Source organism: Bufo bufo, chromosome 2 (genome assembly GCF_905171765.1).
Source record: "Bufo bufo chromosome 2, aBufBuf1.1, whole genome shotgun sequence".
NCBI classification, from domain to species: domain Eukaryota; kingdom Metazoa; phylum Chordata; class Amphibia; order Anura; family Bufonidae; genus Bufo; species Bufo bufo.
In genome coordinates, this window is record NC_053390.1 from 204,765,826 (window position 1) to 204,784,926 (window position 19,101).

At 41.0% G+C, this 19,101-nt stretch overlaps 1 protein-coding gene across 2 annotated transcripts in view; it reads right to left on the bottom strand.

The window, feature by feature from the left end:
- The window catches only part of WSCD2 (WSC domain containing 2), a 573,456-nt gene that overhangs the window by 402,000 nt on the left and 152,355 nt on the right, over window positions 1–19,101 (bottom strand). Inside the window, exon 1 of one of the 2 annotated variants that reach the window (XM_040416045.1) lies at window positions 2,309–2,390. The exons of the other annotated variant lie outside the window; for it this stretch is intronic. The gene's annotated coding sequence lies outside the window, so the exon portion shown is untranslated. Of the gene's footprint in view, window positions 1–2,308; window positions 2,391–19,101 lie in introns of those variants that run through there. 2 annotated transcript variants of the gene reach the window in all.

Consider the following 19,101-nt stretch of genomic DNA (forward strand, 5'->3'; position numbering starts at 1 on the left):
TTTCATGAGTCATGCTCATAGAACAGCATAGGATGATCATTCATTTGATTAATAGGTCCTCTTGTGATATATAATTCTTCTCTAGCAAGTAACTGCCTTGCTATGTGAAGCCTCTTGCTTTTATTCTGCATGTCAAGATGAAGTCCTCCCAAAAGAAAAGCACTATGTTACAATATTACTTTGCTGGTGATAAGGAATAATAAAGACTCTTAACGCTTGCAGGAGAGAATTTCAAGCGTCAAACTTTTTTTTCTTTGATGAACAAAGGCCCTCTGGATGCACATTTCCATCCCGCATCAAACTGCTTTATTAGAAAATTGTGAAGGAACTGCCCAGGGGGGTTTGGCTGAGAAATGCATTAAGTCCACTTTCATGTACGGTTTAGTCATTATGACTCACAATTTTAGGCAGGTTGCTTCTTACATGCAGGATATATTAATATATTACATTAATAATTTTCTTCACTGTCTAATGGGATTGTCAATGTTAAGTCTGGACTTAATCGAAAGAGCTCACATCAAACTATAAATATTAATTAACAGGAGGTATTTTCAGCAGTATTTATACTTATTTTTAGCCCAAAATTAACTGAAACTGATTTGTAAAGGGGATTTTATCGGTACAAATGACATGTTTGGATATGCAATGACGTGAAAACGTCTGGGTTGTCGGGATCTGTAGACATCAGCGTGCTCAGCTTAGCTTTCTACAAATCTGAAATGTATGTAATTTCCTAATGATATACTAAAACTATATATGACCATCTTATAGCCATAAGAGATTCCTATGTATTTTAATGAAGACAATGCAATAGTATGCCACCAAAATAGAAGCTACTATTGGAGAAACTGGCAAAAAAAGAAACCAAAATATGTGCATATAGTTTATGGTGATATTCACCATTTGTATGTCTTACTTAACTGACAACCCCACCGATGATATTGGAAGAGGACAGCCTGCTTGTTTCTAAACCGTACAATTTACTGGCATGAAAGGAGTCTGTCAACAGTTTAAGCCCTGCAAAACTGCTGACAGTGACAGAACGGGCCATGAAGAGCAGGGTAAAAATACCTTTATCAGACCTTTCATTATCTGCATTACTATGAAGATTAACTTTTATTCCACCAGGTGTATCTTCTCAAGTATCCACCAATCATAAGACAGCTACAGCTTTCACTTTGAGAAGAACACAGGAGTTATGAAGCAGCTTCCTGTAGAGAGCACTGTGGCAAAAATAACCTCGCTACTCGGTTTTGGAGGGGCCTGTTTGCCAGCCTCTTGCCTCAGAATTATGGCCCATATACTAATTTTGAAGGAGGAGATAGACCGGACGCACAGCCTAAATCTGTGGAACTGTTTTGGGCAGGAAAGCCATGATTGCGGTCGGTAAAATATGACTTCCATGGAATTCAGGAACCCCTGCTAGGATCTGGGTGATTTTTTGATATGTTATTTCCCAGATCAGAGCTATCCATGGATGCAATTTATGGGGATATGTGGGGTTTTGAGGTGTTTTTTGTGTTTTGGGAAAAATGTGTGTTTTCTGCCTGTGAGTTATTAAGTTAATTGTGTTTGGCAATTGTGTCACAGGCAATGCCTATTGTATTTGTTGATTGCGTCACAGACAATGCCCATTGTATTTTGTTGATTGCGTCACATACAATGCCCATTGTATTTTGTTAATTGTATCACAGGCAGAGGGGGGTTTGTTTACATTAGCTGGGAGTGTCTAACTGTACAATACTGTGTTGATTGGCTGTTGTGACTTTGTGTCCAATGCTCCACAAGGTCCACATGGGTGGTAACCTTTTGGGGAAAACTGTATATAATAAATGACTTTGTGCTCATTAAAGAGACCTGCTTTACCCCTTCAAGAAGTCTTGGCATGTTTGGGGGATGGGATAACTACACTCTTGGGGAATGCTATATCACAATACTCCCCTGAGTATAAGCTCTTGTAAGAGCTTGTTCCTGGTTCCTGCTCTCTGGATTTAGGAGAGGTTCACCCACTGGAAGCTGAAGCCCGGTCTTGGGTCCAGAGTGGGTGGTGGACTGCGAGACCCCAACAAATCTGCGGCAGTTCGTGGGGTCTATGGTGGTTACAGTGTCAAGTGGAGTGCTTGCAGCCCTTGGGAAGCACTAGGAGCATCCATCAACAGAGGTACCCAGTCGGGGTGCCAGGCATTCCATTGCAAGCACTTTAAAATGAGGGAACAATTTTGTGGCTCTTGCAGAAATGGAGCCCTGTGGAATAAAAGTTCACAGCGAGGCATCTATTAAAAGAGTATGCTTACTCTGCCTTCCTTACCTAGAGCTATCAGTAGTTTTGCAGGGTCAAAATTGTAGCTAAACTGTCTTGAAGTAAGTTAGAGGGTGCCCAATTCCTGGCTGAAAATACTGAATTATAATAGTTTACGTAATAGTTCTGTCTCCTGATCATCAAATGTTGGACTACTAATACATTCCTATAAACATGATTTAAGTCCAAATGAGTTTTCTGTTCATCATATATATGTTTTTTTAAAAGGTTCTGTTCATAATGTAAACTACAATAATTAGGTGACACCACCAGCCCATGACAGCACCCATTGATTTACAAGGGGGTCTATCAGCATATTGTCAAGGCTGAGGATGGGAAAAACCCTCAGCCGTGCGATGACAGAAGATGGTGGTCACTGCTAGACCAGGACAGGAATCAGGAAGCAGGTCACCTCCTAATACGTCCCTAATTCTGACCCTGTCTCCTAGCCGTATGAGCCGACCCTGATGGTGGGAGAACTCATACTCTGGAACCTATAATCCCTACTAGCCCTCAGGGTGGCCCTGGACTAGGAGCAGGGTAAGACGATCTGTTCCTCCAAGACACGGACGAACAGGTGTCTCACTGGCCAGACTGCAAAGGAAGGGGGACATAAACAGCAAATGGCACAAACGGACACAGCACACACCAACATAACACAGGAACCCAGGAAACCATAGCTGCAATAAACAACGAGACCACAGAAACATCTTCAAAACATCATACATAAACTTATGACCACAAGGGTGGCCCTCACTGGCAGATGGTATATAACCAGGAGGATGACTCCAGCTAACCATGGCTGAAATAACCCTCAGAGTCTGGCATCCAGCCACACCCAGTGTTCACACACAAAGAAGGGAGTTAACCCTTCCTACACCAGGCAAGGGAAAAAGCCACTTAAAGGGAAAGTGTACAATAAACAATTACACTGCAGCTGTTACCGCCGGCAACAACATGCGTGGCAACCATGTCCTGGGAAACAGCCAGAAGGCCGAGACACTGCCACCACATGTACACAAACCACACGTTGCCACAGGCAACCGCAGGTGACAAAAAGTGTCTCAATACACACATACAAAACCTCGTGCACCACAAACAAGGAAAGTGCACACATACAAACACACCAAAACAGGTGCAACCGCATGCCGTGACAGCGAGCGCCTAGCAGCCGCTCAGGCCGCTCCACTGCCAATGACCTTATGTTGCCAACGGCAACCACACGTGAGGCAACATATTAACAGCACTCACCAGTGGTTGAACAATAAGACCAGACCGCAGGCAACAGCTTGCGGGGGAGTCACGACCATGACCATGGTCGTGACAATCCACGCATGCAGTTGCCTGCGGTTTGGTCTTATTGTTCAACCACTGGTGAGTGCTGTTAACATGGCCTCTGTCAGCTTAACTTCATTTGGTAAAGAAGCTATGAGATCATTACATTTTATGCATAACAGCTTCTTCTCTAAACGAAGTCAAGCGATCCACTTTTACTTTCTCCTTAACTATACCTCAAAGAACATGGTCTTGTTTGTTGCTCAGCTAATGTGGATTTTGAACCGGAGGGTCGCTTTATGAATCCTGCACTTTTTTATTTGGAAAATATCCATTTATAGTAAAAGTCTCATGATTAACCATCCAAGAGCTCCAGAAGTCTTCTACTAAAAAAGGTTAAACTTTTCCAGATACTTTTCCTACCACTTTCCATGTTACTTTTTTCTTGTCAGTTTACAGGGCTTGTAGTGATGGTATTCAAGTCTTGGCGTTTAAAAAGTGAACTTTATTTATTTTCCAGGCCTATGAGCTAACAAAGCATATATATTAACCCCTTCCCGACCAGCGCCGTAATAGTATGGCGCAGGGGGACGTGACTTTCTGCCCAGAGCCGTACTATTATGGCCCGCTGATCCAACGGGTGCAGGAGCTGCGCCCGCCTGATCACCTGCAGGGGACCGGCTGTTCCATTTAGCCGGACCCCTGCTGTATGCGCCGGCAATGGTGAAAATACCGATGCCGGCGCACTAACCCCTTCTATGCCACGGTCAACAATGAGCACGACATAGAAGGGGTTTGCTGCAGGTGTTATCCAATACATTCCAGAACTGAAAGGGTTACAAAGCATCATAAATAAATATAATGGTATGTGAATCCTGTCAGCGCTGGGAGGTCAGACTGGGAGCTGTGTTGCGGACTCGCTGCGGGAGGAACGCTCGTCTGCAAGGTGCCTAAGGGTGCATCAGGGAGGCTTAAAATGGGACATGGCATCTAAAAACCAGTCCAGCAAAATCTGCCTTCCAAAAACCATATGGCGTTCCTTTATTTCTGCACCCTGCCGTGTGCCCTAACATCAGTTTACAACCACATATGGGGTGTTTCTGTAAACCGCAGAATCAGGAGAATAAATATTAAGTTTTGTTTGGCTGTTAACCCTCGATTGATTAAAATGGAAAATCTGCCAAAAAAGTGAAATTTTAAAATGTTATCTCCATTTTCCTTTAATTCTTCTGGAACAGCTAAAGGGTTAACAAAGTTTGTAAAATCCGTTTTGAGAAGCTTGAGGGGTGTGGTTTCTACAATGGGGTAATTTTTCTGTGGTTTCAACGATGTAAGCCACAAATAGAGACTTAAGACCTGAACTGGTCCTTAAAAAGTGGGTTTTGGAAATTTTCTTAAACATTTTAAGAATTGCTTCTAAAATTCTAAGCCTTCTAACGTGCTAAAAAAATAAAATGACATTTTCAAAATGGTGCCAACATAAAGTAGACATATAGGGAATGTCAAGTAATAAATATTTTATGAGGTATCACTTTCTGTTTTAAAAGCAGAGAAATTGAAATTTTGAACATTGCGAATTTTTCAAAATTTTGGGTAAATTTGGGATTTTTTTCATAAATAAAGGTGAAATATATTGACTCAAATTTTTGACTATCATTATATACAATGTGTCACAAGAAAATAATCTCAGAATGGCTTGGATAAATAAAAGTGTTCCAAAGTTATTACCACATAAAGTGACATATGTCGGATTTGCAAAAATTGGCCTGGGCAGGAAGATGAAGACTGGCCCAGGGTTGAAAGGGTTAATCAAAATCAAATAAAAATACTGTAGCAAAATGAGAACAAACACTGAAATAATGATCTAAAAACATTTCTATTTGTTAAGACTGTTGATTTTAGTGGTAAAATAGCATATCTGTGGATATAAAGTCAAAAAGCCCCTCAAGTGATTAAATTTGACCTTTCCAAGGAATGACTAGACCCAAATATTCCCTGAAAGTTGACCTTTAAGAAATTAATTACAATTTAAAAAGTACTGAAAGAAGGAAAAAATGTGCATATATTTATGAGGTGGAATACTTTATGAGTCTATTTGAGCTGTAGTTTGGTCCTGGAGCAATGTATGGGTATTTGCAAGTAAGGAAAGTGTAATAATGTATAAAATCTTATTGATTTTATGGATTACAGTATGTTTTATATTTATTATTATATTTTTTTTTAGATAAGCATCATAAAATGTATCCACTTACAAATTTCCATACATGTGGGCCAAAAACAATCACAATGGACAATGCAACACAAAAAATATATATATATATACAGTGCAGACCAAAAGTTTGGACACACCTTCTCATTCAAAGAGTTTTCTTTATTTTCATGACTATGAAAATTGTAGATTCACACTGAAGGCATCAAAACTATGAATTAACACATGTGGAATTATATACATACAGTAGGTGTTTCTGACATTGTGTTTTTAGCACGACAGCGTCGCGCTGATACTCGGCAACATGGTGCCGAGATCTCGCACTCACTGGGATAGTGACAGCACATCCCAGCAAGCGCGTCATAGAAGCGACGGGAGATCCGACTTGGATTCCCGCCAATTCTACACGTGTGCGGCGTTTGTTATGAATCCTGAGGGGGAAGTCCCCGCCGGATTTTAAATAAAAATCCGGCCTGGGTCCCGCCCTCAGGAGCATACCGGGCCCTTAGGTCTGTTATGGGTTGTAAGGAGAGCCCCCCCCTACGCCGAAAAAAACGGCGTAGGGGGTCCCCCTACAATCCATACCAGACCCGTATCCAAAGCACGCTACCCGGCCAGCCAGGAAGGGAGTGGGGACGAGCGAGCGCCCCCCCCCCCCCCCCTCCTGAGCCGTACCAGGCTGCATGCCCTCAACATGGGGGGTTGGGTGCTCTGGGGCAGGGGGCGCACTGCGGCCCCCCCACCTCAGAGCACCCTGTCCCCATGTTGATGAGGACAGGGCCCCTTCCCGACAACCCTGGCCGTTGGTTGTCGGGGTATGCGGGCGGGAGGCTTATCGGAATCTGGGAGCCCCCTTTAATAAGGGGGCCCCCAGATACCGGCCCCCCACCCTAAGTGAATGAGTATGGGGTACATCGTACCCCTACCCATTCACCTGCAAGAAAAGTGGTAAAAACACAAATAAACCACACAGTGTATTAAAATATTTTATTTTTCTGCTCCGGAGGCCGCCCCCTGTCTTCTTTATTAGCTCTTTTACCAGGGGGGGGCTCTTCTTCTTCCGATATCCCGACGGGTCTTCTCCGCTATCCGGGGGGGTCTTCTCAACTCTCCGGGGTTCTCCTTCTGTCTTCTCCTTCTGTCTTGTTGTCTCCTTCTGTCTTCTCCTTCTGTCTTGTTGTCTCCTTCTGTCTTCTGTCTCCGGGGTTCTCCTTCTGTTTTCGCCTCTCTCTGTTGTTGACTCGGCGCACCCCGGTTCTTCGTCTCGCGAGACGTCTCGCGAGACGAAGAATCGGGGTGCGCCGAGTCTCGCGAGACGAAGAACCGGGGTGCGCCGAGTCAACAACAGAGAGAGGCGAAAACAGAAGGAGAACCCCGGAGACAGAAGACAGAAGGAGACAACAAGACAGAAGGAGAAGACAGAAGGAGACAACAAGACAGAAGGAGAAGACAGAAGGAGAACCCCGGAGAGTTGAGAAGACCCCCCCGGATAGCGGAGAAGACAGAAGGAGAACCCCGGAGACAGAAGACAGAAGGAGACAACAAGACAGAAGGAGAAGACAGAAGGAGAACCCCGGAGACAGAAGACAGAAGGAGACAACAAGACAGAAGGAGAAGACAGAAGGAGAACCCCGGAGAGTTGAGAAGACCCCCCCGGATAGCGGAGAAGACCCGTCGGGATATCGGAAGAAGAAGAGCCCCCCCCTGGTAAAAGAGCTAATAAAGAAGACAGGGGGCGGCCTCCGGAGCAGAAAAATAAAATATTTTAATACACTGTGTGGTTTATTTGTGTTTTTACCACTTTTCTTGCAGGTGAATGGGTAGGGGTACGATGTACCCCATACTCATTCACTTAGGGTGGGGGGCCGGTATCTGGGGGCCCCCTTATTAAAGGGGGCTCCCAGATTCCGATAAGCCTCCCGCCCGCATACCCCGACAACCAACGGCCAGGGTTGTCGGGAAGGGGCCCTGTCCTCATCAACATGGGGACAGGGTGCTCTGAGGTGGGGGGGCCGCAGTGCGCCCCCTGCCCCAGAGCACCCAACCCCCCATGTTGAGGGCATGCAGCCTGGTACGGCTCAGGAGGGGGGGGGGGGGCGCTCGCTCGTCCCCACTCCCTTCCTGGCTGGCCGGGTAGCGTGCTTTGGATACGGGTCTGGTATGGATTGTAGGGGGACCCCCTACGCCGTTTTTTTCGGCGTAGGGGGGGCTCTCCTTACAACCCATAACAGACCTAAGGGCCCGGTATGCTCCTGAGGGCGGGACCCAGGCCGGATTTTTATTTAAAATCCGGCGGGGACTTCCCCCTCAGGATTCATAACAAACGCCGCACACGTGTAGAATTGGCGGGAATCCAAGTCGGATCTCCCGTCGCTTCTATGACGGCTCTGTCTCCATCGCGGCAAGCCAGCTCGGCGCTGGCTCCCGCGATGGGGCTCGTATGTGCTCAATCTCGCCGAGAAATACAGCGAGATTGACACAAAATCGGGTTCACCTACTGTAACAAACAAGTGTGAAACAACTGAAAATATGTCATATTCTAGGTTCTTCAAAGTAGCCACCTTTTGCTTTGATTACTGCTTTGCACACTCTTGGCATTCTCTTGATGAGCTTCAAGAGGTAGTCGCAAATGATTATACTGTATAAATGCCAGATTCTTGGCAAATACATTTTGTACAAAATCATTTGTACCTGTCCAGCATGATAAGGTATTCTCTTTTGGACAAGAACCTTCTTTAAATGCTACCTCTTTTCACATGTACAGTTTCAAGAAAAAGTATGTGAACCCTTTGGAATGATATGGATTTCTGCACAAATTGGTCATAAAATGTGATCTGATCTTCATCTAAGTCACAACAATAGACAATCACAGTCTGCTTAAACTAATAACACACAAAGAATTAAATGGTACCATGTTTTTATTGAAAACACCCCGTAAACATTCACAGTGCAGGTGGAAAAAGTATGTGAACCCCTAGACTAATGACATCTCCAAGAGCTAATTGGAGTGAGGTGTCAGCCAGCAGGAGTTCAATCAACGAGATGAGATTGGAGGTGTTGGTTACAGCTGCCCTGCCCTATAAAAAACACACACCAGCAGTGATGGCCAGTTCGCATTGTTCGCCCGCGAACATATGCGGGCTGCCATCTTTTTTCACAAGCTCGGCGAGGCACAGGTAAGCCCTTACCTGTGCCTGTGCGCGAGCCGGTCTGAAAACAAGTGCGGTCAGCGGGAGCAGGTAGTTCCGAGAACAGCCCGATGAAGGCCCCCGGTGGCTGTTCTCGGAACTGCTCAATGAGGTGAAGAAGAATCCTAGAGTGTCAGCTAAAGACTTACAAAAGTCACTGGCATATGCTAACATCCCTGTTAGTGAATCTACGATACGTAAAACACTAAACAAGAATGAATTTCATGGAAGGATACCACAGAGGAAGCCACTGCTGTCCAAAAAAAAACATTGTTGCAGATTTACAGTTTGCACAAGAGCACCTGGATGTTCCACAGCAGTACTGGCAAAATATTCTGTGAACAGATGAAACCAAAGTTGAGTTGTTTGGAAGAAACACACAACACTATGTGTGGAGAAAAAGAGGCACAGCACACCAACATCAAAACCTCATCCCAACTGTGAAGTTTGAGGTGGGGGCATCATGGTTTGGGACTGCTTTGCTGCGTCAGGGCATGGACGGATTGCTATCATCGAAGGAAAAATGAATTCCCATGTTTATCAAGACATTTTGCAGGAGAACTTAAGGCCATCTGTCCACCAGCTGAAGCTCAACAGAAGATGGGTGTTGCAACAGGAAAACGACCCAAAGCACAGAAGTAAATCAACAACAGAATGGCTTAAACAGAAGAAACTAGGCCTTCTGGAGTGGCCCAGTCAGAGTCCTGACCTCAACCCGATTGAGATGCTGTGGCATGACCTCAAGGAAACGTTTCACACCAGACATCCCAAGAATATTGCTGAACTGAAACAGTTCTGTAAAGAGGAATGGTCCAGAATTACTCCTGACCGTTGTGCACGTCTGATCTGCAACTACAGGAAACGTTTGGTTGAAGTTATTGCTGCCAAAGGAGGTTCAACCAGTTATTAAATCCAAGGGTTCACATACTTTTTCAACCTACATCGTGAATGTTTACATGGTGTGTTCAATAAAAACATGGTAACATTTAATTCTTTGTGTGTTATTAGTTTAAGCAGACTGTGATTGTCTATTGTTGTGACTTAGATGAAGATCAGATCACATTTTATGACCAATTTGTGCAGAAATCCATATCATTCCAAAGGGTTCACATACTTTTTCTTGCAACTGTATATGCTGAGCCCACTCTGTATATTACATGTTCTATTAGCAAATGGCCTCCAATAAATACAAGAAGAGAAGGTTTCAGCTTTATACTTGCATTAATTAAAATTAGCCTAAGGGGAGAGTCAGACAGCCAGAGCCCCAAGTGCAGACTGCAAAGAAAATAGCACATCCCAATGTGTAGGTGCCCGACGCGGCTGAAAATACAAAAAATAAACAAAATGCAACAGCACTCTGCAAACACAAAAAAAATAAAAAATATATCAAATAGTGCCATACTCGCTATAGAATATATACTAGTGCTAATGCTATACTCGTTATATACAGTTGTGTTCAAAATTATTCAACCCCCACTGAAATTGAGTGTTTTGGCCAGTTTGACATTGATTTTGATCATTTCAGTCATCTTGTTTACAATTAAATCAAAGAGGCACTTGTAAGTCAGACAAATATAACATAACATTCATAATGAAATAACCACAAATCTCTTTTCTGTGCTCACATCATTATCAGTTTTATTCAACCCCCAAGTGACATTCAATCTTAGTAATTAGTACAACATCCTTTTCCAGTTATAACAGCTTTTATACGTGAAGCATAGCTTGACACAAGTGTCTTGCAGCGATCTACGGGTATCTTCGCCCATTCTTCATGGGCAAAAGCCTCCAGTTCAGTCACATTCTTAGGCTTGCGCGCTGCAACTGCTTTCTTTAAGTGCCACCAGAGGTTCTCAATCGGATTTAAGTCTGGTGACTGCGATGGCCACTTCAAAATGTTCCAGCTTTTAATCTGCAACCATGCTCTAGTGGACTTGGAGGTATGCTTGGGATCATTGTCCTGTTGAAAGGTCCAACGTCTCCCAAGCCTCAGGTTTGTGACGTACTGCATCACATTTTCATCCAATATCTCCTGGTACTGAAGAGAATTCATGGTACCTTGCACACGCTGAAGCTTCCCTGTACCTGTAGAAGCAAAACAGCCCCAAAGCATGATTGACCCCCCGCCATGCTTCACAGTAGGCAAGGTGTTCTTTTCTTCATAGGCCTTGTTCTTCCTCCTCCAAACATAGCATTGATCCATGGGCCTAAACAGTTCTAATTTTGTTTCATCAGTCCATAGAACACTATCCCAAAACTTTTGTGGTTTGTCCACATGACTTTTGGCATACTGCAGTCGACTCTTCTTATTCTTTGGAGACAGCAAGGGGGTGCGCCTGGGAGTTCTGGCATGGAGGCCTTCATTACGCAGTGTGCGCCTTATTGTCTGAGCTGAAACTTCAGTACCCACATCTGACAAATCTTTTTTCAGTTCCTCAGCAGTCACACGGGGACTTTTCTCCACTTTGCGCTTCAGGTAGCGCACAGCAGTCGAAGTCAGCATCTTCTTTCTGCCACGACCAGGTAGCGTTTCAACAGTGCCCTTTGCCTTGAATTTGCGAATGATGCTTCCTATGGTGTCTCTTGGTATGTTTAACATCTTTGCAATCTTCTTATAGCCATTGCCCTTCCTGTGAAGAGAAATCACCTCTTCTCTTGTCTTCCTGGACCATTCTCTTGACTTCACCATGTTTGTAAACACACCAGTAAATGTCTAGAAGGAGCTGAGTATCACAGTCCTTTTAAATCTGCCTAATTGGTGCTTATTATGCTTGATTGCTGCTCCTTGACATCCACAGGTGTTTTCAATACCTGATCGAAAACACTTGAATGAACCTCTGTTCTTATGAGTGGTAGTCTTTAAGGGGTTGAATAATTGTTTCAATGAAGAAATCACAAAAAAAAAACATTTAATACTGTATTACAAAAACAATTGATGTCATTTTAGTTGCATTTGGTTCTTTAAAAAGTCCTTGTAAGATTTCATTCTGAACACAATTACAAATGTACACTAAATTCCCTAAAACCCTTTACAGCATTGGGGGTTGAATAATTTTGAACACTACTGTAAATGTGATATCCTTGACAAATACATTTTGTACAAAATCATTTGTGCCTGTCCACCATGGCAAAGTAATCTCTTTGGACAGGAACCTTTGCTAAATTCTACCTGCAACATGCATTGTGTTTGTTTTTGCATTTTCAGCCACAGAGACTTGCAACTGTGCATTGAAATGTGCTGACTAAATTATTTATTTTTATTTTGCCGACTTGTTAAGGGTTGTCATTTTCAGAGCTTGTTAAGAGCTAATTTGCATCCCTTTCTTCCCAGAATTCCAGAGGAGCATGTATATCCTGTAAGTCTCCTCACGCCCACTAAGGCACTCTCTGCCCATGGAGAGATAGTACCCCGCAAATTCTGACTTAGGCCTCTCACCCAGTTAAGCCAGTTCTCTCTGCTCTACACTGTTTGGGGGAGAGAGATAGAGATAGAGACAATCACCCCCAAAAAGATGTCTGCAGATGAGGCGCTGGCTTACTTAATACCCGAGTCATTTCTCAAGGCCTATTTAAAGGGTTAAACATCGACTTATAGGATAGCTGCCTTACATCTGGTAGCATTAGAGGCAGAGCTTGCCAAGAGCTCATCCCTTTTTGCAGACTTTAATGAGTCAATATTCAGTCTATGTCTTCAGGTCACTCTGCAGTTCATTTATACATGGTCATGAAAATTGCTCACCTGAATTAGATCTTACATATTACTGACATTTAGGCAAGCAATAAAAAAGAGAAATACCATGACTCAATAAAACAAAAAGCATACTTTTGATATTTTTGATGCTTAAATGAATATAGCTATACACTACATTCAGAATCTTTTTACCTATAAAACTGAAAAAGTACAAAGCTTTTATTCAATGCATTTTTATCTGATTCTAGTTCTACCTCTTCCATGTTTTATGATGTGGATAATTATTCTTTTATTTCTTCTTTGAAGGGAATGTAATCTTTTTATATTTTTCTTTTTTATATATAACAAAGTTAGAAATGTTTAAATGGAAAAAATGCTTTGATTTAGTTATGGATGGAAATTTTGGATTATGTTCTACGAGGTTGAATGTGAAGTGTCAACACTTGAAAAAGATGTGGAAAGCAAAGACGGCAGAGAATGGGTCATATGAGATGTTGACACAAATGTAACATAACATGAAGAAAAGCAGATTTGTTTATAACCATGTAAAATGTTAGCTTTTTCCTTGTGTCAATCATATGAAAGTACATGAAATTGTTATTATAAGAATGTCCTGAGGAGGTAAATATGTGATAAGAGGTTAATGGTAGGGACTAAACATGCTGGGAGACTGTGCAGTATACAAATATCAAGCATAAAAAAGAGAGATGTGATTAAACCCTTCAGTCAGCATAGGAGCTCTTACAAGTGTCATTTTTACCACTGTCACAGAACCTAGTTAATCAATCAACAATCAGATTGTTTGTTTTTTTGCTAACAACTTTTTCTTAAAAGCAAAATATGCAGATTTCTGAAATGCACAAAATTAAATATAGGAGTGTGATTAACCTTTTAGTAGTATCTTTAGGTATGTGCAGAAAATGAAGAATGCTTGTCAACAGGGAACAAAGCAATGTGGTTTGAATGGTTCATCAGAATATCTGAGGATCCTCTGAGAAGTCAAGCACTTATAAAATAATAAGTCACAAAGGTCCAGAGAAAGACCTTTGGAGATAATTCCTTGACATGAGGATCTAATTCTTATATTTCTTAAGATTTCTTAAAGGGGTTGTCCCATGAAAAATATTGTACAATATTCAAAAAGGTGGCTGAATCTGAATACTTTTATAATTGTATGGAACTGCTGTTTGTTCTTTTCCTTATTTCACTGTCCACCTGCTGTTGTGGTCGCACATGCTCAGTTCTATTCTATTCAAATGCCACCAGTAATACCTACTGTTAGAAGTTGGGATAGGCATAGAAAGGACACAATTCCTGAAAAAGGACATAACACCTGAGCTGCCAGTTTGAAATAATTGTAGCAGAGTAATTGGAGCAATGAATGAGGGGACATTTGGATCCATGTGAGGTACAGGACTGGTTCTAGCTTTGTTAGAAAGATATTGTCATGTAATATATGATGTCTGATTCTAAATATTTTTTACATTATGGGATATCTCCTTAATGGTATACAGCTTTGAAAACAGCAGGGGCAGCAGACAATACCCTAATATGTAAAGGGTACTTTTAGAGTTTATTCTAAAATAACTTGTCTGACCTTAACCCCTTCCCGACCTATGACGTACTACTACTGCATTCCCACAATTTGATGTAATAGTACGTCATGGTGATCGCACGGGCACCATAGCGGTGGGCGTGCGATCCCTGCAGGGGCCCGGCAGTCCCTGGTAGCCGGGCCTCTGCCGTATCCACCGGCATCGCTGTAAAAGCCGATGCCAGTGAATTTAACCCCTTCTATGCCACGGTCTGTGCTGACCGAAACATAGAAGGGGTTTGTGTCGGATGAGTGATCACATCGAGTCCCCGTGCTGCTGTGGTGGTGACCTGATGCGTGACAAGGAGCCCGATGCCGTGCAGAGGCTCCTAGGCAACCTGTTAGTGTATGACTCAGTGTCATGCACTAACAGGCAATGCATTACAATATAGATGTATTGTAATGTATTGCAGAGGGGATCAGACCCCCAAAAGTAAACATCAGAAATAAAGTAAAGAAAAAAAAGTTAAAAAGAAGTGTTTTTTATAAAATTAATAAAGTAATAAAAATAATAAAGTAAAAAATAAAAAACGCCCCTTTCCCCTTATTTTATAATAAAAAACAGAAAAAAACACACATATTAGGTATCGCCGTGTCCGTAATGACCATCTCTATAAATATATCACATGATCCACCCTGTCTGATAAACACCATAAAAAAAACCTGTGTAAATAAAAGCCATTTTTGTCACCTTACATCACAAAAAGTGCAACACCAAGCGATCAAAAGGGCGTATGTCCCACAAAATGGTATCAATAAAACCGTCACCTCATCCCACAAAAAATGAACCCCTACCTAAAACAATCGCCCAAAAATTTAAAAAACTATAGCTCTTAGAACATGGAGACACTAAAACATAATTTTTTTTGTTTCAAAACTGCTATTATTGTGCTAAAGTGAAATACACAAAAAACTATATACATATTAGGTATCGCCACGTCAGTAACAACCAGATCTATAAAAATATTACATGACCTAACTCCTCAGGTGAACACCGTAACAAAAAAAACTGCAAAAAAAAATGCCAGTTTTGTCACACAAAAATTGCAACAGCCAGTGACGAAAAAGGCGTATGCCGCCCAAAATAGTACCAATCAGACCGTAAGCTCATCCATCAAAAAATTTGACCCTACCTAAGAGAATCGGTCTAAAAATAAAAAAAGCTATCACTCTCAGACAATAGAGAGACTCAAATATGATTATTTTTTGCTTCAAAACTGCTATTATTGTGCTAAAGTGAAAAAAAAAAGTATACATATTAGGTATCGCCACATCCATAACAACCAGCTCTTTAAAAATATCACATGACCTAACCACTCAGGTGAACACCGTTAAAAGAAAAAACAGTGTAAAAAAAGCCATTTTTGTCACATTACATCACAAAAATTGCAACAGCAAGTGATCAAAAAGGCGTATGCCGCCCAAAATAGCACCAATCAGACCGTCACCTCATCCCGCAAAAAAAATTAGACCCTACCTAAGAGAATCTGTCAAAAAAAAATTTTTTAATCTATGGCTCTTAGACTATGGATACACTAAAATATCATTATTTGGGTTTCAAAAATGCTATTATTGTGTAAAACTTAAATAAATAAGAAAAAGTAGACATAATAGGTATTGCCATGTCCGTAACGATCTGCTCTATAAAAAAGTAAAATGACCTAATCCCTCAGGTAAACGCTGTAAAAATAAATGAATAATAAACTGAGCCAAAACAACCAATTTTTTGGTCACCTTGCTCCATAAAGTGTAATAATGAATGATCAAAAATCATATGTACTCGTAATTGGTACCAAACGTCAACTCTTCCTGCAAAAAACGAGCCCCTGCAAAAGACGATCAGTAGAAAAAAATAAAATAAAATAGAGCGTTCAGAAAATGGAGACACAAAAACATAATTTGTTTTCAAAAATGCTTTATTATGGAAAAACTGAAACAAACATCATAGAAAGTAGACATATTTTGATATCATTGCGTCCGCAACAACCTGCTCTATAAAAATAGCACACGATTTAACCTATCAGATGAATGTTGTTAAAAATAAAAAATAAAAACTGTGCCAAAACATCCATTTTTTGGTTACCTTGCCTCATTAAAAACGTAATATAGAATTAAAAATCATATGTACCCCAAAATAGTACCAATAAAACTGGCACCTTATTCCGTAGTTTCTAAAATGTGGTCACTTTTTTGAGTTTCTACTGTATGGGTACATCAGGGGGGCTTCAAATGGGACATGGCATCTAAAAACCAGTTCAGCTAAATCTGCCTTCCGAAAACCATATGGTGCTCCTTTCCTACTGCACCCTGCCGTGTGCCCGTACAGCAGTTTACGATCACATGTGGGGTGTTTCTGTAAACCGCAGAATCAGGGTAATGAATATACTGAGTTTTTTTGGGCTGTTAACCCTTGATTTGCTGTTGGAAAAAAGGATTAAATGTAAAATCTGCCAAAAAAGTGAAATTTTGAAATTTCCTCTCCATTTTCCATAAATTCTTGTGGAACACCTAAAGGGTTAACAAAGTTTGTATAATCAGTTTTGTATACCTTGAGGGGTGTAGTTTCTAAAGGGTCATTTTGGGTGGTTTCTATTATGTAAGCCTCACAAAGTGACTTCAGACCTGAATTGGTCTTTAAAAAGTGGGTTTTGGAAATTTTCTAATAAAATTTCAAGATTTGCTTCCAAACTTCTAAGCCTTCTAACGTCCCCAAAAAATAAAATGTCATTTTCAGAATGATCCAAACATGAAGTAGACATATGGGGAATGTAAAGTAATTACTATTTTTGGAGGTATTACTATCTATAATAAAATTAGAGACATTTTTTCCAAATCTTTGGTAAATTTGGTATTTTTTTATGAATAAAAATACATTTTTTTTATACTTATTTTTACCACTGTCATGAAGTACGTATTTCATGATCAGAAGGGGCCCCAGCGGGCAATCCCCTTGTGATCAAAAACTCATTGCCTATCCTCTGTATAGGGGATAATTTGCCTTAATTGACAACTTCAATAAGGTGCAATTTAAAATGTGCCCCCTGCTCAAATTAAAGATGACAGGGATAAAGCACATGGGGCACAGAAGTCTTTTCATAGACTACTCTAGTCACACCTCTTTAAACCAGTGCTGGCGATAAACTCCTGACAATACAGCCATAATTCATTGTGATGCCCACAGACAGCAGTTCCCACAGCATTTGATTAATTGTAGAAGCCATTGTGACTGCTCACCTCCCATCGTAAGTGATTGACATATCACAGAAGTAAATAAACGGTAAAGCCTCTTTCAATTCCATTTCCAAAATAAATAGGTCCATCAAGTTCAACGTATCTCAGATCAATTTTAAAACATTGTTAGATTCATTATAACCTTCAGTGCATGTTGCTATTAGATAAGCATCTAGACCTTTTCTAAATGCTGACATGGTATCTGCCATCACTACCTCTTGATGTAGGGCATTCCACAGTTTGACTGCTCTAACTGTAAAAAAAAATCCTTTCCTGTATTAATATCTAAGTCACTTTTTCTCCACATGTAGTGAAAGTCCTTTGTAAAGTCCTCGGAATGAATAAATCCAGTGCCAGTTCTTTTTAATGACCACAGATATTTCTACATATACATGAGATCACCCCTAAGGCCTCTTTTTGAAATCTTAACAAGCTCAATTTGTTTAGCCTCTCATTATGAGAGACCTCCGACCTCATTTAACAACCTGGTTGCCCACCTCTGTATCCTTTCTAGCTCACCTATTTCTTTTATAGCAATTGTTGCAAAAAACTGAACCCCATGTTTAAGATCTGGCCTTACAAGTAATTTATAAGGGGGTAATATTACATTGAGATCACAAGTTTTATACCACTTTTTTATACACCCTAAAATCATATGTGCTTTTCATTTGATATAAGGGTTTATATATGGGCGGAAAACCTGGAAACATGTTTTTACCATTCCTAGAGCTATATTAAATGAATCTCACCTGGATTTTATCTTTTTTTTTTCTTTCTACAATTCGTACTGATTGTCTAGTAAAATATTTAGAAAAAAAAAACTGAATGGAAGCAAAGATCCCAGCTGTTATATGTATTAATTTCTCTTTGCCATTCACGTGGAGTTCAATTATAAAGAATAGCCGATTAACATACAGGTTTTCTTTAACAATTGCTGTCAGGGGTTTGTTGAGAAGAATCCAAATCAAATACCACAAGGCTATTAATTGCATATTTCTTACGGGGTTATATTAATCCTGAGGGAGCAAAGGCAAGAAAAATGCATCTAAGTGGTTTGTAAACTAAGACTGCATGCTGATGAAGCTTCCTTAAGGGAAATAAGAAATACAATCTGCTTGTTCTCACCTAGTTTTGCTTCCTTTGTTTTTAATATATGGCAGTTCTCTTCTCTGCTCAGAGATCGTGGCTCACTTATTATAAATTGTGCTTCAAAAGGGGTATTAAGTGTATATAGCCAAATGTACTGCTCTGTGTATGTTAGCACTCATTGGAAAAATTCCATTAATGTCCATTTCAACATTTTATTATGAGACATTTATATTATATTAATTTGACATGGCACATATGTATTATTAGGGTATGCCCTCGGCACATCTGTTTCAATTCATGGGCACAGCAGTTAGGGTTACCAGTGGGACAGCAGTGCCTCCCCTGCACTAATAGCCAGGATTTGGAGAAATGTCCAACCTTGGCCTTTCAGGCATTAAAACACTGTGATCAATGATCAGAGTCAGAGTGTTAACAATGGGAAGGATTGATTTATGGCTGCCAAGGTTCTTCACAGATAACCTAGGGGCTTAATTAAGGTCCCCAGGCCAATCCTATGGCATTTTT